The sequence below is a fragment of the Saccopteryx bilineata genome, chromosome 11, assembly GCF_036850765.1.
Source record: "Saccopteryx bilineata isolate mSacBil1 chromosome 11, mSacBil1_pri_phased_curated, whole genome shotgun sequence".
Lineage (NCBI taxonomy): Eukaryota > Metazoa > Chordata > Mammalia > Chiroptera > Emballonuridae > Saccopteryx > Saccopteryx bilineata.
Window position 1 is genome coordinate 79,979,798 of NC_089500.1, and position 24,841 is coordinate 80,004,638.

General features: G+C 58.1%; 1 protein-coding gene across 6 annotated transcripts in view; it reads right to left on the reverse strand.

Moving 5' to 3' along the window:
* Positions 1 to 24,841, reverse strand: part of RIPOR2 (RHO family interacting cell polarization regulator 2) — a 140,764-nt gene that overhangs the window by 62,517 nt on the left and 53,406 nt on the right. The window contains exon 1 of one of the 6 annotated variants that reach the window (XM_066246710.1): positions 19,779 to 19,990. The exons of 4 other annotated variants lie outside the window; for them this stretch is intronic. The gene's annotated coding sequence lies outside the window, so the exon portion shown is untranslated. Of the gene's footprint in view, positions 1 to 19,778; positions 19,991 to 24,841 lie in introns of those variants that run through there. One more of the 6 variants, XM_066246711.1, reaches the window with a different exon arrangement.

Genomic DNA, 24,841 nt, shown 5'->3' on the forward strand with positions numbered 1-24,841 from the left:
TGCTGTCCAAGAGCCACAGGGAACCGAGGACTGACGCTGCTCTGAACAGCGTCATCATTCAATCAGAGAGGAGAACAGGGCTGTAGCCACGCCAACACGCCAGCGAGTTGTGATGTAAGAAATAACAGAGGTGCTGGCTGGTTGGCTCAGTGGTAGAGCGTCGGCCTGGCATGTGGAAGTCCCGGGTTCGATTCCCGGCCAGGGCACACAGGAGAAGCGCCCATCTGCTTCTCCACCCCTCCCCCTCTCCTTCCTCTCTGTCTCTCTCTTCCCCTCCCGCAGCCAAGGCTCCACTGGAGCAAAGTTGGCCCAGGCTCTGAGGACGGCTCCATGGCCTCCACCTCAGGTGCTAGAATGGCTCCCTTTGCAACAGAGTAACGCCCTGGAGGGGCAGAGCGTCGCCCCCTGGTGGGCATGCCGGGTGGATCCCAGTCGGGCGCATGCGGGAGTCTGTCTGTCAGCCTCCCAGCCTCTCACTTCAGAAAAATACCAAAAAAAGAAAAAAAGAAAAAAAAAGAAAGGACAGAGAAATCTAAGGAGAGGTTCCTACTTCTTGGCGGCCCCAGGGACAGGGTGTGGTGCTCCAGTCGGGCCACCCGGGGCTCCGCTGGGCCCCACCGTGTCCGGCTGCTGGGACACGCACACGCATGCTCCTGCTTGGAGCCCCCGCCTCCCGTTTCACCGCAGCGGATTTGGGGGGGGGGGCGCAGAGGGGACACGACGCACCTCGCCTGCTAGGCCGTGAGCTAGCTGTTATTAATAATTTAAGATAACAGAATTCTCTGAAAGGAGAGGGAGGTGGGGGCAGGGGGCAACTGGGAAGCTTCACAAGGAGGAAAGAATGGGCGTGAAAGCCAGGGAAATGGGAAACGCATCGTTCGGAATTCAGCCATTTTTAGGCAGTCAAACTAAAGTTCAACTACTTTAAACCTGAGGGAGGGCTAAAAACACGGCTACTTTGGGAGCCCGGCTCACGCGTCAATTAATTGGGAGCCTGGGTCACATACACACACACGACCATTATTTCCTGAGTCACCTGAGAGCAATCAACATATGCACATTTACATACATGTATATAAATACATTGGCTCCTCCCCATGGGGCAGTTTTCAAATACGACGCACACTTACTGTTAAGCAGTCAGGGAGTATTTCCTAGGCTGTGGACCTCCACTTACAGAACCTCGGGACAATGATCAATATCGGGGAAAATTAATCTCAATACAGCACTTTTCTCTAATGGGCAGACCTTCCTCCGATTTCACCAGCTGTCCCACCGGTGTCCTGTATGCTGTTCCCCCAACCCTCCTTCCTTCCAGGGTCACGTCCACCTCTCCTCTGGGGTCATCAGATGTCCTGTGTCCTTTAACCCGGGACGGTCCTTCGGCCCTTCCTTTAAGAGGACAGACCAGCTGTCTTACAGCAGGTCCCTTAGTTGTCAGGGGTCTATCTGATGTCCTCTCCTCAGGGGACTCAGGCTGTGCGTTGGGGGCAGCGATGTCACCTAAGTGACGCTGCCGTCCTGCCTGCTGAAGGCATTGCCTCAGAAGACAGCAAGGGGTCACTCAGTCCCCTTACTGGGGATGTTAACTCGGATCACTCGGTTAGGGTGTGGTTGGCCCGTTTCTCCCCGGAAAGTTACTATTTTTGCCTTTGTAAATTGATAAGCGGTTGGTGGGGAGGTATTCTGAGGCTCTGCAAATATCTTGTTTCTTTAACCTCGGAGGTTGAGAGGTTTGAGTGCCCGTTGGTGATTCTTGCCCAAATCAATTGTTACCATGATGGAGGCAGAGCCGGGACCCTGAACTCAATTGGGGTTTTTTTTTCCCCCTACTGTATGGAATAGCTTGCCCAAGCCCTTTTATGCACTTGTTTATTTATTGTCAGAACTGTCAGGATGGACCCCCGTACCGTCCTATGATGCGAAAGCCCGCCGTTCCCCCCCCCCCCCCCCCAGCGGCTCTGCGGACAGCCCGCGCCTGCCTTGGGAACAACCTCACTTTGCATTACTGGTGGGAATCAGCGTCGTCAGGGACTCGCTTGGATCACTGTCCATGTATATTTTCCCGGGTACCTCATCTCTTTAGCCACGCTCCCAGCTCCCCGAGGGTGGGCACCGTCCACGTGGGGCTTCCTACAGCGCAGGACAGGGAAGCTTTGGCCGACCCAGGGCCTCTTCACCCAGGTTCCCCTGAGCTCCAGTTCTGCTCATGGATAATACGGGGATAGTAATAAGTCCCAAGCCAGCGAGGTTGTTGCAGGAGGGAATGGCGATGGTCCTGCTCTTTTAACCAGAACTTGCCCTCTGAGGCTCTGCCCAGCTTTACCAGTCTCGTGCCACGCACTCCGACCAAACCCCACCTCTCTTCCCGGTGAGGAGACGCACAGAATTTAAGCGATCTGACATGACCGCTCTCCTCTCCTCTCCTCCTCTTCTCTCTTTCATTCCCCTCCTCCGAGAAATGACAGCAGGTCACAGGGACGCTATTTTAAGAGCCTGGCTGAATCCCACGGGGAGTTGAGAAGAGATGTTGAGTAGCAGGTCGACTCACCGGGGAGCCGTCAGCTTCCAGATAACTGACGCTGCTCCCGCCTGGGAAAGTGAAAACTCCTTGCTTTTCTTCCGTTCTGGCGGATTAAATAAGAGGCAGGGAGCGGCAGCCGGCCTCGTGGCGATCAGGAGAGAGAGATGATTCGGGGCATAAAAACTCGGCTGCGACCTCACGAGGAGCTGAGCGGGTTTTGAGTCGTGCTGTCATCGCTTATTCTAAAACACGTCCCTGGGACACTCACCGACCTTCGTGTGGGACGCAGCACGTGTCAGAACGGGACCCCCCCCTGTCTCCCCCTGCTCCCCCCGCCCGTGCGCTAAGGAAAGTGCATTATGCATTTCAGCGGAGGTCGCTGCTCTTGGTAATAAGAAATGGACTTGCCCAGGCAGGACAGACAGTATCAATGGATTTGGATTAAACCCTGCCAAACCCGTGGATGTCAGAAGGGAAAAATGTCTTAGGAACACGGTCCTCGTAGACTGCTTGGTTGATGCGGCTGAGGGAAACATACACCCATACACCCACCACAAACCCTCTGTCTCTGATCACCGGATTCCGCAGCAACGCTCGGATACAGGAGAAACGGCCCCGTGCCTGGCTGGTGTTACTGACCCCTTGGGCGTCTCCGGAACTTGGTGACTTGCGTCTAGCGAACAGCGATTGTTGCTTCTTTACTTCTAAACAGCGTCAACATGACACCGACATCGTCTACGATGGCAAATCTGACTTGACTGAGATCACCATTTTGATGAACTCCTGCTTTTTATTTGTATTTATTTATTTTTATTGTTTTCATTAGAATGGAGCGACCTCTTTGGAAATCCTACACAGAGGCCCTGGGAGGTTCTGGGAGGACCTGAGGTGTCGGTCCCCGGGCCCAGCGTGTGTGCCTGACGCAGCGTTCGCTACGGGGCAGGAGAGGCGGGCGGAACACGGGACTTGGGATCAATAAAGTCCCCCCCCCCCCCGGGTCTGTTCCACCCAAGAGAGAAAGGGTGGGAGGCTACTTGAGAGCTCTTCCGATGTGGCCGCCTAATCAGATGGATACGTATTTGATAGGGTCAGTCGATTTATCTCTGGCCGTCAGAACAGGCAGGTTGCACGAATGGAGGGTCAGCGGGCCGTTCTGCGATGAGGAACACGGGGGAAACACAGGCCGGGCCGTGACCGTGTGATCGCGGCTTCCGACTCAGCCGGGGGCTCACCGTGAGGCCCTCACACGACGACGGTGACGGTGACGCCACACACTTAACACGAGAAGGCAGGCCTTTCACACTCACGTTACCTTCCGTCAATTTATTCCTGTTGTTATGACAACACCTTTAAAAGCAGCACTCCGCAGGCTTAGCCTTCAGGCATCTTATTATAGACTCGAAAATAATACACGAGGGTATTAGAGCCCCAGGGATTTCCACAGGGGCCCGTGCTCGTGAGAGACACAAAGCTCGCACGCCTGGGCTTCTCGGCCCCCGGCCCCCAACTTGCTTTTTTTTCTACCAAAAAATAAAAAAATGAAAAAAGTAGTAGTGAGGGCTCCTTCCTGCAGGGGAGGCAAGCATAAAGATTCATGTGGGAAGACACGGGTTGTTACTCACAACCTCCATGCTGCGGCCACATCTGTGAACAAGACCTTCCTTCTGGACCCTGTGCATCCACTGCCTGGACCATGGCCAACACTGTGCAGATTTCTCTTTTTTTAATTTTATTTATTCATTTTACAGAGAAGAGAGAGAGAGAGAGGAGGGAGGAGCAGGAAGCATCAACTTCCTTATGTGCCTTGACCAGGGAAGCCCAGGGTTCGAACTGGCAACCTCAGTGTTCCAGGTTGACGCTTTATCCACTGTGCCACCATAGGTCAGGCTAACGCTGTGCAGATTTCTAGGTTCATAAACGGGGGGCAGGGGGGAGTGTCAGAACTGACTCTAGCTGCTGGTGAGAGATCGGAACGACGCCTCTGAGCAGCTCTGACTTGATGGGAAGACCTCGTAACACATTCCCGGTATGAAAATGAATTCCGGATGGAGGGATATTGGTGCTGGAGGCTGCACCTGTCCCATGAAATCAGTGACCTGTGGTGTTTGCCCTACAGTCCGATACAAGCATAGAACTGTGTGTTATCATTTTTTTTTAAAGCGACATCTGAATGGAAAGAGGCTCTCAGGGGAGGGACGTGAGTCGTGGCAAGCTGGCACTTTCTGTCCATCACGGGCTAACGGAGGGAGATGGATGAGTCGTGTTTCAGTCTCTCTGTCTCAGAGTGACTGTCTCTGATGATTCTACCTCCTTCTTCCCAAATCTGTGGCGCTTTGTATGAAGTCGTGCACATGATTACTAAACGAGGCAGAGCTGATGAGAAGGAAAAGGAGGAGAGCTCTCACCGTAGGAGTCGGGTTCGTTTCAGAAGACCCCCCGGGGTCCCGACGTCACGGCAGGGCTCCCACAGAGTGAGCCCGTGCACCCGCATGCCGTCAGATGCCTGCAGTTCCAGGGTCGCGCGGCTTCCCGGAGGCTGGGGCCCGTGTCCCCTGCGTGGCCATCTTAGCCAATGAATGAAACTGCCGTACGAGGCACAGAGGTTTTTGCTCCTGGCTCCCCCTGCCGCACAGCGAGGGCGGCCTGCGTGAATCACAGCTGCGGAGTGATCTCTCGTTGCCCAAAGCAAATCATTTTGTCGTCGGAGTGCAGAGCAGTTAGGGTAGAGCGGCGGGCAGTTCCCTGGCTGGTCAGCCACGCAGAACCACGTTCCTTTCCACGGCGGACGCTGACGTCCACTCTCAGCTGGCCACGACTCCTTACCCGTTCCCTGTCCTTAGTCAACTTACCCAGAGGGAGTCAGATCTGTTTTTACAGAGCAGGAAAATGACAGGCGGGGGCGGGGGGAGGATTTTTCACAAGACCACCTGTCCCTCCTGACGCACACCCCACAGTCACCTCACTCATACCAGCTCTCGACCCTCACCTCTCCTGAATAGCGTGTGGGCGTCAGGGCGCGTGTCCAGCAGCACGCAGGCGGTGTACCCTCAGAGACGGTACGTCCTGACCTCTCCCCCCGGTGCAGAGCGCGTTAGGGCACGGAGAACGTAAGAGCGGTGACCACGAGGTGAGTGCACGGTCACCCCTGTCCTCCTCGGGTCTCGGTGCAGAGAAGGGTGAGGTCAACGAGAAGGGCAGTCTGTCTATCTTCTCCAGAAGGAGACGGAACTGTGGTTTGGCCGTCTCTCTTGGTGGGTCTGCCCCGTCCCACTTCAAAGCAAATGAGAAGCCTATAATTTGACCACACTGGTTTTAATAGGTCCCAGATCCACCTCACTTCCCCCTCCAGCCCGGTCAGCATCCGGGTAAACACACAGACACTCCGGACGGCGACCGTCTCTCTCTGGACATGGACAGCCCCCCCCCGCCCCGGGAGAGAAGCTGGTGGTCAGGGAGCCTCCAGTTTTGCCTCTGTGCCCTGACGTACAGGGAGATGCTTGTGGAGGTCTTCTGAGGCCTTCACCACGGACACGGGGACAGACAGGTCCATGGCTGTCGGGACAAGTAGGAACAAATGGACACTCTGAGCAAACTGGCAGCGTTCACGGGGAACAGTCGCCACGCAGAAACAAAAGGACGGCGTGATCTCCGCGCGGGGAAGGCTGGGGGTCCCCGCATCTCCACCCTGTGGGCCTTCCACAGAATGTGGTGCCAGTCACTGAGTTTACAAGAATTTAGAGTAGGCGACCATCCCTTCGGGGATCAGCATACAGAGACCCGTCCCTCTCTGGGTGGCCACGCTACTGTTTGTATCCTTAGTATCTATCACCCGGGGCCTCAAAGACACGTCTTTATTGGTGAGGAGATTCATAGTAGCGGTTCACGTTTGTAGATTCATAGTAGCGGTTCACGTTTTTCGATTCATAGTAACGTTGCATGTTGGCAGGCGGGCTCCGTCCCAAAGGCACTGACATCTCCTCTCCCTGTCCGGACAGCGAGCGGCCCAGCGCACTAGGCAGGGCTGTGGACATGATTCCTACGGCACCGATAAGGAAACTGAACTGACCACGGCTGAACTGACCACGGCGGCTGTTCCTACAGGACAGTTGACCATGCTGGACCCGGAGCCGAGTGTCTGCCTCCCAGATGTGGTCTTGCTCTTACCCGTCTCTACTTTCCTGTCACTGAAGGTGCCCGTGTCTGAACGTGACCTTCCGTCACCCTGGCCACGGAGGGCCGGCAGCGCCCAGAATGCCCTGCGGCCCCCACGGCCTCATCAACCCCCATCAAGGACTCGGACGTTTCATGAGCAAAGGGTGTTTGTCTCATGTCATGTCCTTGCCTTTTCTCTCCTTGTTCTGTGACCACTCCCCAGGAGGGGTCCCACTGCGGGTTAATGACCCAGCACAGCGGTCGAAGCAGGATGTTAGATCCAACGGAAGGAAGTGCCTGCTCTCTGCTGTTGTTCAGGGGGGACGCCCTGCCCCTCAATTCTCTCTGGTTAAATCCAAAAAGCCACAACCGGCTTTTAGGAACCGAGTTCTTGGGTTTATTTGAAGACGTCGATGGAGCTAGACCACATACTCACCCGCCGCCCAGCCTGTGCACCTGACCAAGGACACAGTTATCAATAATCTCTAGAGAGCGCCCAGTGCAACGCAACATCTAACTCAGAGATTCTCCTACCGCCTGCAGAGTAGAATTAATTACCTGGAGAGAGCTTTTAAAACTGTCCTGGTCTGAGCCTTACCTCCCAGAGATCTGGGGTAGTTGATACGGGGTGGGGCCTGGCATTAGGAATTAAAAAAAAAAAAAAATCTGCCCAGAGCTTAAATTTCCCGTGTGCAGACACCGCGCAGCCGCCACCCATCACGCCTGCCTTCCGTGCTTTCCACACGTCAGAGACAGAGTCACGCACGTTCTCCAGTTGTCTGATTCCAACCCCACTACAAAAAGATACTTGACGAAGGCGTTGCCAGCCTGTATGGGAAGAACAGGACAGCGTGGCCTGTCTTGTTTAACGGGGGCAGGGGGGAGGAACGCTTCTGGGAGTTGTAGGATTTACAAGGAAAGCGTTTCCACTCTTGGGAAGACTTAGGCGTGACCACAGGTCAGGGTCGGAACGCGGGGGTCACTGGTCCCTCTGTCTCCCGACGCTGTGCTGGCAGGACCCACTCCAGCCGGCCTGGGGTGGGGGTGGGGGTGGGGCCGGGACCGTGGCTTCCCTTCTCCGGGCCTCAGTGACCTCATCTGTGAAATGGGAGCACGAAAGGTCCCATTGCAACTGGCCCTGAAAACTATACAGGTTCACGGACATCAAGTGTCGAGAACAGCGAGTGAGTGTTCCCCATTTTGGGGGGGGGCATTATCCAGCCATTTCCAGCTTAAGGAGGGCCAGGGGGAGGCTGCCCGTGCCTCTCCCGAGGGGAGAGGCGTCAGAGGAGGGGGCCGAGTGGGTGGGTGATACCCAGGCGCCTGTTTCGGGGGACTGTGCCTTCTCAGATCTCCTGCAAGTCAGGTGAGTACACTGAGCTTGTCTTCAATGACCGAGGCTGTCATTCCGGTGGGGGAGGCAGCGCGGTGGGAGGGGGAGGGTCAGTGGTAGTCAGTCTTCCTATTTAATACGGTGCAGGGCCTGAGCACCGTTCCCGCTGCGCAGGAATTTCTGAGAGCTGGTTTCCCACCGCACGATCTGTCAGCTGTTCCGGGGATGCCCTCCCACCCGCCGGCCACCCGCTCTGCACACCGCGTGGTGGGGAGGCTGTCACTCACACCACTGCCTCTCTCCCGCCCCACGGCGGGACAGTGGGACCGCACAGGTGGAGAGCGCCGACCGGACCAACCGCGGCTGTCGCGCACGCACCGGTGAGCCGGGCACGCGGGATCCGGAACCAGAACCAGGGCACGGCTTTCCAACACGGCGTGAAGTCACACGAGGAATGTGTGTTGACCCCTCGGAGGCAGAGAATCCCCCCTGCCCCGCACCAAAAATATATCATCGGGCAGGACAGGCCTCCTGTTTCCCAGCCGGCCTCAGGAGCAGGTGCGCACCTTGGGGGGTGCGCGGGGTGGCAAGAGAGACGGGACAGCGGCGTGGACAGGTGGCTGGACACAGCCAGAAACTGTGCCCAGCCCTTGCTGCCCTCCGGGTTGCACGATGCGCCCCAGTTCATACTGGCACCAGGAAGGGGAGGGTCCCACCTGCCGTTACGCTTTTGTGTGTGCGTCCAGTCAAAGCACGGGGCGCGCGCAAGAGTGTCTGTCCTGGCGGGGCGGGCACGCTGAGCTCGCCACCTGTGCTCCGCCCACGTCCCCGAGATGCCTCAGGACCGCTCCGCTCTAGATCGGGGAGGGTCTTCAGCTGCCCAGGATCTCAGAGGCTCGACCCCTGTGCTCCGCCCACGTCCCTGAGACGCCTCACGACCGCTCTGCTCTAGATCGGGGAGGGTCTTCAGTTAGTTCGGGGAGGGTCTTCAGTTGCCCAGGACCTCAGAGGCAGTCTCAGCGCAGCGCCCTCGCAAAGGATGGGGAGAAGCCGCAGCAGGTGGGAAAGGGTGACGGCTGTTCCCGCAGCCCACGCAGCTCACGCGCATCCTGACTACGGACCACGCCGTGTGGCCTGCGGTCAGATAGACGGTCAGCAGCGGCCACACAGGTGGTGCGAGTCTCCTCTTTGGAACAGTGACCCCTGCTCGGTGCCCTCTTCTGGGACACAGGGTGTTCGTAACACTTATTTTGAGGATTGAGAGACGTCAGGCCCGCGCGTCATACAGCCCGGCGCAAAGGATGCGCTCGGTAAAACCCATGGCAGTCATCACCGTCATCGTCGTTGCTACTGTGGTCATCACCCAGGCCAAGAACAGAAAGGCAGATGGCCGTATGAACCAAGGAGAGTCTTCCGTTTTCATGCTCTGTTGTGTTTTGCTAATCAAGTTGGTCTTGCTGGAGCCTGAAGTCTCAAATGTCAGGGTCATAAGTTTACTAGGAATCTGTAAGTCAGTTGTCCAGATTGGGATCCCCCCGTGAGGGGTGGGGTGAGGCTCCCCCCGTTGACACTGAAGACCAACTCTGATCAGGGTGTGTAACTTTGCTTGGAAAAGTCAGATCTCATCTGCCCCCCCCCCACATACCCCAGTTCCCAAAGAGCCACGGGGGGGGGCAAATACCCATTTTCCTTTTCCTCTTTGTGCAATTCCCTTGCATGGCTCCTTTGGGGTCTTTAGAAGTTGGAGGGGTAATGAGGTAAGAATCCAGGTCAAAACGCAAGGTGTTGCCTCTGAACTTCCCTGTGAGGCTCACCTCCTCTGCCTCCGGTTCCACACGAGACGCTTCCCCTACGATCTATTGCCGGGGGCACGGGACTGGCCCTCCCAGGAACGGAGGTATTTTGTACGTCCCCCTTCCCGATACCAACAACGTCAGTGGAAAGCTACTACGCCCCCCTTTCAGCCCAGCTACCAGGAAGTTCGGAGCCCACACACGCAGGCGGCTCAGCCCTCGCGGAAAGACGGCGCCTCCACCTCAGAAGGCTGACCTCCCACCGCCTCCTCCCGCACGTGATCTCGTTTCCCACAGCACGCTGTTGTCACCTGTCTCAGTGTGAGAAGGCACGGAGTGTGGTTCCGCAGCACGCGTTCACCGAGCAGTACACGGCTCCCTCCTGACCACCACGTGCGTTCAGAGGGGCCGGAGCCGCTACCCAGTGCACAAGAGACAAGAGCCGCCGGGACATTTCTGCCCCCCTCCGTGCAGTGCCCACGATTTGTCTCCATCTGCCTGTTTCAGTTCAGTGTTCGAAGGCCACCAGGCCACAGAGGCTCAGGGACGGTGTCAGAATGAGCGACTGTTATGCTAAACATGCCCCTCCCCCACCAGAAATCTTGATCAAGGAGATGATCGCTGTCCCCTCCCCCTCCCTCTGGAATTATCCCCATAAAAGAAATGCCACTTGGGCTGGCGCTGGGCCCACGGACATAATTGCTCTTGCAGTGATTTCAAACAGGGGCACATCTGGGGAAGATGGAACGGGAGCTGCATCAGCGAATCAAAGCGATTGTTCTGGAAATGATATTCAAATAGAGTCAGCCCAAATTTGAGAACTCTATTTGTGATGCAAATCCCAGGGAGCAAACGCTTCCGTTTCACCAGCCAGAGCGATTCTGCACACAGTGGTTGATGCTTGCCTTGCAGGGTCTGAGCTTTCCTGATGAGGAGGTATATGGGGTGGGGAAGTGTGCGGTTTTACCAGGAAGACCCTCACCCTGCCTGCTCCCCTCAGAGGACGCTAAGCCTGCACAAATCAACAGTGATCTTTTCTTCCTTGTTTTTTTTTTTTTTTTTTTTTTTTTTTTTTTATTTTTCTGAAATTGGAAATGGGGAGGCAGTCAGATAGACTCCCGCATGCGCCCAACCGGGATCCACCCGGCACGCCCACCAGGGGGTGATGCTCTGTTGCAACTGGAGCCATTCTAGCACCTGAGGCAGAGGCCATGGAGCCGTCCTCAGTGCCCGGGCCAACTTTGCTCCAATGGAGGCTTGGCTGTGGGAGGGGAAGAGAGAGACAGAGAGGAAGGAGAGGGGGAAGGGTGGAGAAGCAGATGGGTGCTTCTCCTGTGTGCCCTGGCCAGGAATCAAATCTGGGACTCCTGCATGCCAGGCTGATGCTCTACCACTGAGCCAACCGGCCAGGGCCTGTTTTTTTTTTTTTTTTTTAAATTTAGGGAGAGGAGGGGAGGCAGAGACAGACTCCCACATGTGCCTGGACCAGATTCACCCGGCATGCCCACCAGGGGGCAATTCTCTGTCCACCTGGGGCCCTTTGGAGCCATTTTTTAGCACCTGAGACAAGGCCATGGAGCCATCCTCAGCATCCGGGGCCAATTTGCTCCAATAGAGCCCTGACTGTGGAAGGAGAGAGAGAGAAGGGGGAGGAGGAGGAATGGAGAAGCAGATGGGTGCTTCTCCTTTGTGCCCTGGCCGGGAATTGAACCCAGGACTTCCACATGCTGGGCCGACGCTCTACTGCTGAGCCAACAGGCCAGGGCTGCATTTATTTCTTAAAAACTGCAATGACTTCAGACGCCCCAGAGCCCAGGGAGATCTCGCCTCTGGACCCACGTCCGGAATCACTGATTTAATTAAAGGGGGCCGATGGAGGGACGGTCCTTTCTGCGGATCCTAGGATCTATGTGCAGGTCCAGCTGGGTCAGTTTCCCACAATGAGAGTCAAGAAGCAAGACCGGCTGCTTACAGGATAAAAGACAGGTGCCCTCCTTGTGGCTTTTTCAGCTTAACAATAACCCACCACCTTCGGACCAACTGCTTGTGGCTTTTTCAGCCCCTGCAGTTTCGTAACTGTCCCCTCACAGGGACGGGGACCTGCTGAGCTCAGGTGGCCCCTCAGCCCGCCCACGTTGGCTGTTTTCTTCCCTCAGTGGGGACAGAGCCATTTCACAACCATTTGAGAGGAAAAAAACAAAACAAAACAAATCCCCTCCCCCCCCCAAAAAAAATCTGAAAAATCTCTTCATGTGAAGCAACATGCTTTGAGAATCTAAAAAAATAAAATTAAATTAAAAAAATCACAAAACAAGCCTTGGACAAGAAACAGCACACGTCATGTCTCTCCTAATTCAGGCCAAAGATCACTAGGGCAGAACTCACAGGGCAAACATTTTCTGAGATGTCACGGGAGCCCGAAGAGGCAGCAAGTCCCTGACCAGGGCTGATGTCACCACGGGGACAGGTTTCTACTCGCCAAGGACCGTGTCCGGCCCGGAGCAGGGTCGGGAGATGAGAGGACATGGCCAGCAGGCCGGCTTCCCGGGACTGGGGCTTCGCACAGGCCGTAGTCTGGTGACTGAAGGTGGTGGGCGAAACCGGTCACCCCTCCTGCTGTCCGGCTACTTGAGTGACAACCTGGGGCAGAGGGTGGGCAGTGTGAGGACACCTCCGTGCTGTGCCGACCTCTCACATGGCCTCGTGCCGCCGTCTGGGACAAGCTGGTCCCACCCTGCGGGCTTGTGTCCTCACTTGTGAAGCCAGGGAGGTGAAGGTCAGTCCCACGTCCCTCGCAGGCCTGTTCTGTGGCTTCCGTGGGACACGGGACGTGACGGTGGTTGGGGGAAAAAATATCCTCAGGAACGGAAGGTCCTACCGCACGTAATTGTGTTATCAAGGGGACCCTGACCTTGAACTTGAGGAGCAGAGAGCAGCAAACCCAAGGGACAGAGGCACGTGCAGAGAAGTGGCGGGCAAGGCCAGCCCGTGCCCCAGGGTCCCTGGCCCACTTCCCTCCCCCCGCCTGGGCGATGGCTCTATTCAGAGCGGCACCCGACGAGGGGTTTCCCAGGGCCCCTGGCCCACCTCCCTCCCCCCGCCTGGGCGATGGCTCCATTCGGAGCGGCACCTGACGAGGGGTTTCCCAGGGCCCCTGGCCCACTTCCCTCCCCCCGCCTGGGCGATGGCTCCATTCGGAGCGGCACCCGACGAGGGGTTCCCCAGGGCCCCTGGCCCACCTCCCTCCCCCCGCCTGGGCGACGGCTTGATTCCTAGCGGCACCCGACGAGGGGTTTCCCAGGCCGGTGTTCCCAGGTGGGAGAGAATGGGCTTCAGATCTGGTTCGTCTCCCACTGACCGCCGCCCACTGCTGGCCTCACAGACGAGACTGTCGAAAACCACAAGATGGTGGTTTTAACTGAGCGCTTTTTTTTTTCCCCTGCACCTGACCGTGTGGACCAGTCCGGTTATTTGTAAACAGCTCAGAGTTCCGCTGTGGGACGTGAGTGTTTATCCGGGTGTTTTGTAAATAGTTAAGTGTTCTGCTGTGGGACGTCAGTGTTTATCCCTGACGCTGGAGCTGACACGTACACGCTGTCCCCAACGCCACCCTGTGAGGGTTCTCCGGCAGACAGGACAGGGACTTCGAGCGCAGTAAAAGGGGCAGCGGTTCCGACGCCGTCTCCCCCCGCCTGTCCCTCCGCCTTCATGACTCAGTGACACTTGTTAAACTTCCTGAACATCTCAGGCGCCCACATCTGCCCCATCATATGCCGCCGTCCCTCAGAACAGGAGAGGCAGCCGGGCTGTCCCCGTTCACCTGTGGCTCCCGGGCACGCCCAAGACTTCCTGGGGCAGCTGCCCTGCGTGTGCGTGACGTGACGGGCACGCACATCATTCCAGCCCCTCTCGGGCGCCTTCCCGCACTGAAGCCCGAGTGGCCGACGGCCACGTCTCCCAGAACCCCTTGCAGGTCCCGCAGGTGAGGTAGGGGGTCTCCCCGGGAGCCTCTGCACGGGACCCGGAGGCAGAGTGACAGGGAGGCCTGTGGGTATTGCTCGTTTCTGGCTGCTGTAACAAATGGCTACACATTGCGTGGCCGAAGATGACACGCCCTCATCACGCTGCAGCGAGGGAGGTCAGAGGCCTGACATGGGTCTCACTGGCTAAGGTCGAGGTGTCAGTGGGGCTGTGTCCCCTCCTGCGGGCTCCTGGGGAGACCGTGCCCTGGCCTTTTCTAACTTCCAGAGGCCACCACGCTCCTGCTGCGGCGGCCGCTGCTCCATCTTCAAAGCTATAATGTTGCAGCGTCTGAGCCTTCTGCCATGGTCCCGTGACCACAGCGTGGAAAGGTTCTCTGGGTCACAGAACGAATGTGACCAGACTGGGTCCGCCGGGTGACTCCAGGATGCCCTCAAGACGCGTGTCACTTCATCCCAGCTGCAAAGGTGAGGTCACACGTTCCCAGGTTCCAGGGGTCAGGACGAGGACATGTGGGTTGGTTGACACGTTAGTTCACCTACTGTTCCTCCTTTTTTCCTTTTTTTTGGTATTTTTCTGAAGTAAGAAACAGGAAGGCAGAGAGACAGACTCCTGCATGCACCTGACCGGGGTCCACCCGGCATGCCCACCAGGGGGCGATGCTCTGCCCATCTGGGGCGTTGCTCCGTTGCAACCAGAGCCATTCTAGCGCCTGAGGCGGAGGCCATGGAGCCGTCCTCAGTGCCCGGGCCAACTTTGCTCCAGTGGAGCCTTGGCTGCGGGAGGGCAAGAGAGAGATAGAGAGGAAGGAGAGGGAGAGGGGTGGAGAAGCAGATGGGCGCCTCTCCTGTGTGCCCTGGCCAGGATGGTGGCTTCTCACACCAGCGGCTGCTTCTTGCTTGCTGGTCATGCAGCAGGGCCAGTGGTTGCCCGGTTTTAAACACGACTTTCAGAGGTGTTCAGGAAAGCTCAACCCACAGTGCGTTTTCTGGGCCCCCCTGACCCGTCCCTTCCCTAAGCCATTCATGACATTTCTGGGGAGGGGCCTGTAGTCTGCGGGAGACTCCGGCCCATGTTCTTGGGGCCGCACCCCTGTGTGCGTCCCTCCCCGCCTCCTGAGCTGCACGGACTTCTGAGGACGGAGCATCGCCGCGTCGGCGCTGGATTAAGTGAGCACGTGTTCAATGTGGGTCCTTTCAAGGTGGCTGAGCTGCTGCCAACCACCTTCCCAGCTGCACGGATGGACGGCCTGGCCCTGTGAGGGTGACCATAGGGCAGCTGTCCTCAAGCCCTGCCTTAGGGTAGCTCCCCTGGACCCTCCTGCGGCTGCAGGGCGCCCGCTGTGTGTCACATTCGTGAGGAGGTGGACTGTTGCCGCGAAGGCCAGGGTCCCTCCAGGGTTCCCGCCTGGCACCCCCATCGCCGGGGACATAGATGCTGCCCCGAGGACAGCCTCTGGGGAGGGGCTCCCGGTCCAGGGGACAGTCCCCGAACACCAACCCCCCTGTCAGGGGGAGCCAGGCACACGGGCCATCGCGTGTCCACCGCGTGTCCACCGGTGCTGCGCTCCTGTCTGCGAGGTGCCTCGCCCTGCCCTCCAGCCCTGGGTGCCCCGCCCTGCCCTCCGGCCCTGGCCTCCTGTCCTCCGCAGGGCTGGCTGGGGGACGAGGACAGAGGAGACAAGCTTGAGAAAGGCGTCATTGTTCCTCCGTTCCTTCCTGAACCCTCCGCTGGAGGAGGAAGAGACCGCCCCCGCCCCGGGGCTGGTGGTGAAGGCGGGTGGCACTGAACCCCAGCGATAAGGGACACTGATAACGGAGAGGCGGAAGCTCTGGCGTCTCGGCACCCGGGCTGGTTTTGGTTAGGCCACCGCCTGCCAGGCTGCACCCCCATCAGCGTGATCAACAGCCTGGTGTGTCATAACTGGTCCCGGCTGGACTTCCTCATGGCCCCCCTGATCTCTCCTACCTCCCAGCTGATCTGAGATCAAGGTCACAGGTTCCTTCCTGGGCAGCAGACAAGCCCGGAGGAGACGGGAAGGACAGACCGACCCTCTGCGCCCTCAGGGGGCTTACGGCCTTCCTTGTCATCGTGCGGGGGGGGGACACACTCCCTCAACCTGTAACCTTACAACTGGCCCAGGAAAGAAAGCTTTGGGGACCCCTCCACCCAAACTGCCTGCTTCTCCCCCTCCCCCTGACCTCCTCAAGCCCTGATTTCTAGGGGGAGTGTGGGTCTCATTTATCATTGAAACTGGGGCACTTCTGAGGGAGTCGGGGTGCTATTAGCCATGATGGTGCAGGGCACAGCACACGCTTCGTCCGGCACGGGGTCCCTCCCGCTGTCCTCACCCTGGAAGGCGTGAGACCTTACTCTTATCTCTTTCGGGACCTCGCTCTGGCCAGATCCCAGAACAGCTGCTCAGAAAACATGCATTTAGGTTGGGGGGGAAATGAGCACTCCCCTAATTCAAATCACAGACTCAGGCTTCCAAGTCGCCTCAGAAACAAAAATGGTCGCAGGCCAGCGAGTCCCTTTGCCCGACACCTCGCTCGCTCCTGGTCCGGCCGAGGGACGCCATGGAGGAACATGACACCTCATTTGCTTTTACTGCTGAGATGAAGTCCAGTTTCTTTTTTTAATTAGCGTTACGAGCGTGTGACAAAGCTCAGACCTCCTGCACACAGTGTCAGGGAAGGAACGCAGCTCCAGGTCAACAGCGGGGGTGACCGAGGCTTCCCGGGGAGGGGTGGGGGTGGGGAGAACAATCCACAGCAGACCGTGTGTGTGGAAATGAGCTTTTCTGGAAGGCCTGCCCCAAAACAGCTGATAAAAACATCTACTCTTTCTTGGGCTCATCTCCAAACTGACGTAGGATGAGTGTACAGTGACCCAAAAAAAAAAAACCTCGGCCACTAACCCAGAGGCGAGGGACGTGTGTGCCTCTCGACATTCCTTCCTTCCAGGTACACGCGGTGCGTGGGCTTTGGCTCGGCTGACGCACGATGTACGTGGTTTTCGTTTTCAAGGGAAAACGTGCGGAGAAGCCGCCGAAAGGGCGATGGATTTCGAAAGGGGCGGGGCGTGCCCAGGTACACACTCATCCCATCCTGGATTCCTTCCCACACGGATCTCTCCGGCAATCTCACGGGGCGGGGGTGTGTGTGTGTGTGTGGATACACAGCTGCCTCACGACACCAACTCTCATCTGGGGTTCGCCTTTGGGGAACACCGTGTGCCCAGCTGCTGGCGGGTCTCCCTCTCCCCCCCCCCAGCCCCAGCCCCACCCCCCCCTCCATTCATTGTCTGTCTTCTTTTCTGGTTGAGTGGCCACAAACACAAGCTGTCTATCTCCTCCCGCGCACGCGGCTCTGCTTGGCAGATGCAAACAGCCTGGGCGCGGGAGCCGTTGGCGAGCAGAAGCCACCAGCGCGGAGGAAACCCGGGTGGCAGGCCCCGGTCTGCCGCTGCCCCCAGCGTCCATCTAGTGCCTACAGCCCACCTTCTCTTCCACCACCCGGTCGCTCCTCTTGCGGAGAGAACAGGAGACGGCTTCTTAGACTCTGCTGGCTGCTTGTCCGAATGCACACAAGACAGCTTTTCCTTTCTCTCTCTCCCTACCCCGACGAAGGCCGTGAACAGTAAAAATACAACACTGGCTTACAAACTCTCCACCCCCGGGGACGGTTGTGGGCCCGAGCTGACCGTTGAACACGAAACGTGCAAGCTGCACACTCTCCACGGCTGTCTCTGTCTCCCGACACCAAGGGGCGAGCCCGTCGTCCACGCCTCAGAACCAAAGTATGAGCCGGGCAGGCGACTCGGTTACTTCGGAAGTGAGCACGCAGTAGGTCTCCCTGGTGGGCTGTCAGGCTTTGCCACAGTGGGGAGGTTTCCAGTTAGTGACCTCAGATGTAGGGAGGACACCTGGTGGTTGTGGGCGGAGCCCCACATTGATGGACTTCACGGCTCAGGTGAAATGTTGACCTGAGTTTAAGCTACCAACGTCTACTGACACCTACGCAATGTCCTTCCCAGCATCCCTGGCTTCTCCGGGCCCTGGTCTGCTGGAAACAACTTCACTTGGCAGCCGACGGAAGGAAGGAGGGCCGTTTCCGGAATCTGTGTTCGGGTCCCCCGGTCCCCAGCGTCTGCCTTCAGCCTCCCCGCACCCCAGCGTGCCCTGTCTCTGCACAGTTACGCTGAAGATAAAGCACGCACAGCAAAATCTCACGCTGCAGTGTCAGAGGGAGAGAGAAACACCACCAATCGGGGTCTCGGGGGAAAAAGAAGCAAACACACACACACACACACACACACACACACACACACATCATGGGTGTTGACCAGTCTCCCGTGTTTAGGTTTTCAGGTGTTTGGGTGCAGCAGTCCTGGACAGACTATCGCTTTGGCCTTCCTGGGGGACCGCCCTGACCTGGCAGGGTCTGAACCAGAGGGGGGCTAGACCAGGAGGCTGACCCCCGAGGGCTGGGCTGGGAGGAGGGGGGCAAGGGGGAGGCCTTTCCTCTAACAGCAGTTACCCTGGGTAGACACACCCCTGCAATTTGCTCCTCCAGAAGGAGGCTAGCTCCTGGCTGCTTCCTAGTGGGCCTCTGGAGAACAGCCCGGGGCCACTGGTCCCTAGAGAGTGCTGGGCTGACAGCCCGGCTAGAACCCCGCGGGATGGTGACACCACGGGAGTGGGGGGTGGGGGGTGGGGGGGCCACCTCAGGGGCAGGTCCGGAAAGGCTGGAGGGGCAGGTCAGGAGGGGAACTCAGTGAGTAGGAATACTAGGGGCGGGGGGGGGGAGGGCAGGAGGAGAAGAACGTTCTCAGACCCAGATCTGATAGAAAATAAAAATTAAAAAAAAAAAAAGAAAAGGAAGAAATGATTGGGTGTCAGGTAACAAAGGGTGAATGCCCACCCCAGATGCCCAGCCCCACAGACAGGGCCAAGTACAATTCCTTTGGAAACGGGGCCAAGGATGAGTCCCTGGTAAACTTCAGCCACGTGCATGGATGTGAGGACGGGTGGGGGGCGGGCAGGAGAGGGGGGCCCCAGCGGTTCCCACAACCAGGACGGCTTCCGAGGAAAGCTTACACACACCCACTCAGTCGCTCCTGCAACGCTTAGGGATCTCCAGGATCGGAACCCGAGCTGCCAATCTTCCCTCTGCACGAGCCTCCCCCCTCCCCCATTACCCCCACATAGTCAGCCTGGTGCTCCTGGTTTTCTGCTCGCTCTCCTCTCCCCAGGGAGCTGTCACATCTCACCAGGACCTGCCTAAGCTCTCTGCCACCTTAACATCTGGATGGCTCCCGCGCCTCTAACATTGAACTGCAACCACCCCCTTGTAAAGTGAGGTGCTGCCCCCCCACTGCTGGCTCCCTTGGGGAGGGAGAGGAGGTGTGGTCTGGAGGTGACGGGGGCAGCGCCTTCTCCTCTCTAGACCCCTCCCCAGACCTCTCCCCAACTCGCTGGTGTTCAGGCTTCAGGCTCGTCACCCCTCCTCCACCTTTCCAGACGCGGCTTGGCATTAGTGCAACGCTTCCCCCTGCCCCTCTTTCCAATTCTCGGACCTCCCCACGTACACCGCCCCCTGGGACCCAGACACACCGGGAAGAGACTGGTCCACCACCATGCTCGATTCTGGCAGCTGGAGCACGTGATCCCTGACCCCCAACCTGGGCCGGGCTCCCAGGACACCTGGACCCCATTCCCAGGGCGCGGATCCAGGGGCTCGAGCGCCCCCGACCCGGGCACTGCCCCGGGCTCCTCACCTCTGCCTCGGCCGGTCCCCCCCCCCTACTCCCTGGGCACCTCAGTTCTGTTCGCGTGTCCTTTCCTGTCAGCAACCTCAAGGAGGGTCAGACACCAAGCACCTCGGCGCGGGAAGCCCAGGACACCCGGGTCCCTATGGCTCCTGACACGCAGACCTCGGGGGCTGCGAGCAAAACCGGGAGCAAAGAGGAGCGCAGAGCACGGTGCACGTACCTAGAGACGACAGCCCCTCGTCATGACACGGACGCTGGGGGCTCCGGCGTATGAGCGCCTTGGTCCCCGTGCAGTACCCGCGCCCTGGCTCCTCAGAAGGGCGAGCTCGCCTCGGCTCAGGGACAGCGGGGCGTTTGGTCCGGAGCTCCGTCCCCAGCGCCCGCCGCGCGCGGTGAAGGTGAGAGGCCGGCAGAGAGGCCGGGAGCGCCAGGCGCGCGGAGCAGGAGCGCGCGGGGCCGGGAGCGCGCGGGGAGGAGGAGCGCGCGGGCAGCAGCGCCGCGGGGCGGGCGGAGGAGCTGGCCGCTAGACCGCTGCTTGAGCCCGGGTCCGCCTCCTGTTGCTGCTGCTCGTGGGCGTGGGCGCCCAGCTCCTTGGCCTCGCTGGCTGGCGGCCTTGGAGACGTTGGCGGAACTGGCGCCCGGGGAGCGCCCTGAGGGTGAGGATAGGGACCCACACGCAGGACAGGCCCTGCAGCGACCCGGGCTCTGGAATAGAGGCTGGGCATGGACACAGTGCGTGCGGTGGCGGCGGCGGCGGGGTGTGTGTAGAGATGTGTGCGCGGTGTGTGTGCGTGTAGGTGTGTGTGTGTGTGTGTGTGTGTGCGCGCGCGCGCACACGTGCGCGGTGCGGGTTGGGGCAGCTGCCCACCGCAAGCGCCCTGGGGAACCGTCTGTCTCAGAGAGGTCTCATCTTGAGGGGGAGGAACTGTTGTTTTTGCTTGTTTGGTGGATTTTAACTACACGCAAAGCTCTCCTTTAGTGAAGTAAGGGTCTGTCTGATACAAAAACACTCCACAGGAAAAGTCTTTGGGAGTGGAAACGTCATGGGCCCGGCATCTACAACGACCCTAAGGGGAGGTCTTAAATAGGGCTCCCTGGCCAGACCTCAGTTTTCTTTTTATTTATTCATTTTAGAGGAGAGAGAGAGAGAGAGAGAGAGAGAGAGAAGGGGGAGGAGCAGGAAGCATCAACTCCCATATGTGCCTTGACCAGGCAAGCCCAGGGTTTCGAACCGACGACCTCAGCATTTCCAGGTCGACGCTTTATCCACTGCGCCACCACAGGTCAGTTTTCTTGACTGTGAAGCTGCAACACTGAATACCTAGCGTCTTGAGAACATGTTAAATGGGAAGTACTTCAGGGGCACCCCTCCCCTTCAACTGGGGGCTCAGTCACTTTGAGAGGGTCTTAGAGTGACTGACAATCAGTGATCCCGTTGGGAACGTCCTAGGGCACAGATCCGGAACCTATGGCTCGTGAGCCAGATGTGGCTCTTGATGGCTGCATCTGGCTCGCAGACAAATCTTTAATTAAAAAAATAATAATGTTAAAAATATAAAACATTCTCACGTATTACAATCCATTCATTTCCTACCACTCATGTCCATGGTTGCGGGTGGCTGGAGCCAATCACAGCTGTCCTCCGGGACAACACCAAATTTTTACTGGATAATGCATCACGTACACGGGTCGTTGTACGGCTCTCACGGAATTACATTTTAAAATATGTGGCGTTCGTGGCTCTCTCAGCCAAAAAGGTTCCCGACCCCTGTCCTAGGGTGTCAACATGAGAAACACCTATGTCCAGTGGGGACAGGGAGATGTGTCCACAGACCCAGAACATGAGCCACTGGGAACAGCGCTTAGTCAGCTGGTCACAACGCACAGGAGGGTCCAACAGCCCTGTCACCATCTCTGCCTTAGACTTCAAAGGGCAGTCTCAGCCGCCCTGATGGTCTGGGTCCCTCGTCACAGACGATGACGCCGGACACCCACCTCCCTCTGTCCTCTAGCCGGCTGAGAGCACTCAGTGTCCCCATGGACACATCCCTTCAGAGGAGAGGAGGTGTCCACCCCGTGACATGAACATTCCAGGCTGCCCAGCACGTCACCCTTCCTGCGTCCTCATGATTGGTATTCTGGTCACCATGTGCGTCCCTGGAGGGGCCAGTCCTCACAGTGGACACTACAGTTTATTGACGGCCTTCTCATATCTGGGGTTCTGGGGCAGAGCCCCGATTAGCAGTGTATCATTTGTCCCCAACGATGACCTTGTCGTCGGCCTCCTTACTCCTGTTTCGTGGATGTGAAAACGAGATTCGAGAGAGTGAATGGGACTCGTCCAAGGTGACACAACTGAATCAACTTTAGATACACGTCTGAACACTGGGTTTTGGCATCTGGGCACCACAGCAGGGCTGTGGTGGCTCTGCTCACAGCCCTGCGGTCTTCTCGTCCCGTCTGTCACAGCCCTGCGGTCTTCTCGTCCCGTCTGTCACAGCCCTGCGGTCTTCCCGTCCCGTCTGTCACAGCCCTGCGGTCTTCCCGTCCCGTCTGTCACAGCCCTGCGGTCTTCCTGTCCCGTCTGTCACAGCCCTGCGGTCTTCCCGTCCCGTCTGTCACAGCCCTGCGGTCTTCCCGTCCCGTCTGTCACAGCCCTGCGGTCTTCCCGTCCCGTCTGTCACAGCCCTGCGGTCTTCCCGTCCCGTCTGTCACAGCCCTGCGGTCTTCCCGTCCCGTCAGGCTCAGCCCTGCAGTCTTCCCGTCCGGTGGGCTCGGCCCTGCTGTGTCTCCGTGGACACTCGGCCAGTGACCAAGCCTCAGGGTGTTTCCTTACACGACCTCCTTTCTCAAGTTCTTTTGCCTACGGCTCCGTCCCTAACAGCCACCTTCCCAGGGCCACCACCACTTCCTGACGAGGGACGGGACTGTTGAAAAACGTCGTTCAAATCTCCGAGGATGGGAAGAAGCTGTGTGGATGACTCGAGGGGCTTTGTAGACAACACCGCACGTAAGCCTTGCACGGTCCCTTTTGGATTACTGTTCCCATTTGCCGGACAGGAAAACTGATGCTCTGAGAAGCTGTTATTCCAAGTCAGGGGCGATTTAAAAATGTAAAACTCTTTTTCTACCCCCCCCCCCCACATCGGTCTCCCTTTTGATTGTCTTCCTGACGCTTGGGAGTGGATGGGAGGGGGGCAAGGTGGGTACACACTAAGCTAGAGGCCAGGGGACCCCGGGAGCCATGGAGTGGCTCTCAGTTCCTGCCTTCCCATTTCCTCGCTTGGCATCCCAGCGTTGGGACCGAAGCTCTCCAAGGGAATGACGGGGGTGCCGTCACCTGGATGCCCCGACCTTCGCCCTCAGGAAGGGAGCACAGCCCGTGGAATGTGGGCAGGGAGAGGCTGGCACAGAGCTTGCGTCCCTCGTTGGATTGGAAGCTCGTGTTCTGGGGACCTGTCCTGGTGACGGGCACGTCATACTTCCTAGCATAGACTCTTTCTTGACGTCAGGCACACGCACGAGGGAGGGGCCAAGCGGCATAGCTTCGTGACTTGCGCAACCAGGATAGATCGTCTTGACTAGATTGTCTGGTACAAATTCCAGAGAAGCTAAGTGGCGTGCCCAAGGTCGCGTAACCGCAGAAAGAGTCTGCACCGGGACCGAGGTGTCCTGGCTCTTAGTCCCCACATCCCCACGCTGCCTGTCAAATCGGGACCGAGGTGTCCTGGCTCTTAGTCCCCACGTCCCCACGCTGCCTGTCAAATCGCTGCCCCTGCTGTGTTCCCTGATGGCCTCACTCGCGGGGGGTCCATCGCTCCCTGTCTCCACTCTCGGTTAGAACACCCTTTACTCCCTTTTAGGTCTGTCCTGTTGCCAAAACAGGATGCTTCTGTTCCCAAACCTCACCGATCGAAGCATTCAGAGGTCCGTGGGCTGAGCCTTGTGACCTCATCCAGGGACATGGTGAAGCCCAGCGCTTGGTGTGGACATTACAGAAAACTCTGCCGGTGAGAGGCTTTCTGTGACTTTTTTCACGTGTTGGGTCCTTCCGTTTCACAGAAACGGTCCTTCCAAAGGAGAAAGCTGAACACAGGTGACCACCCCCCACACGGCCCACACGTCAGTGTGAGTTGAAAACACCCCCAGGGACCAAGGAGAGCTGGTATTCCAACAACCTGTCATCTCGACCCAGGAGCCAGGCACTCTGGGAAGGGCAGGAGACCCAGAGGCCAACACGGAAGTCCCGTGGGGCCTGGCGGTGGGTGAGGCTGGCCCCAGACAGCGAGGCAGCGCTCTGGAAGCAGGAGTCCCGTGGGTGCTGCCGGCAACGGTGCTCACTTCTGGGGGCGCGGAACAGAGTGTGTGAACTTCGGAAGCGCTGAATGTGGTGGTTTCCTTCAACAGCTGAAGTGTATCCTGCTTTTCTCCCAGGGGCAGCCTTCCAAGCCCGTGTGGGGTGTAGGAACAGATTGGGGCACGCCAGCCTGACTGTTCCCTGGCCCACCGATCGATGCTGGTGAAACCCCCAATTCCTTGGAAGGACATCCAAGGGGCAACCAATGTAGCCTCCTGAACCAGAGCGTCAGATAGTGACACCGACGTCAGGACTCGCTGGAAGACCCCATCACGAAGGCAGGTGGGAGCTTCAGTGGGCAGGTCCCAGAGGTCTGGTTCTGTCCACTGTCTCCCCGCCCCCTCCGTCCAGTTATATGATGTTTTCACATATTCCTTTGGCCTGCGATGCTGGTGCATTCTGGCTTTTTCTCTTGACAGCCCTCGTTGAGTCATCCTGGAGAGAGGTAATGGATAATCCCTTCCCACAACTGGGATGTCTGATACCCACGTGAATAGCAGATCTAACGCCCTGACTGGGAAAGCCCTTCTCTGCTCTGTGACCGTCCTGCGTGGGCTGCGTCAGGCCGCTCAAGAGCGGGTTCCAGGCCCCCAACCCCTCCACTCCCGCCTGCTCCTCCCCGCCCAGCTGTTCACATGGGCTAATGTGTCATTTGCCAAGCTGACCAATCATCCTTTCTTCATCTTTTTGACTTTCTGATTTAGGAAGTGCTTAAGAATCACACTGTAAAATCCAGCGCCCCCTTGGCTCTACGGTGGGGTTCCGGAACCCTCTGCCCCCCCATCCCCGCGATTTCAGCCCTAAGCTCTTGTGGTCAGGCTTGGTGTCCAAGAACAACCCCTGGAAAGAGAGCCTTGGACTTTCAGTTGAGACACCCAGGGAGTTCTGTTTTGGTTCTTCCGATAGAAAACCCAGGGCAGGCCCTG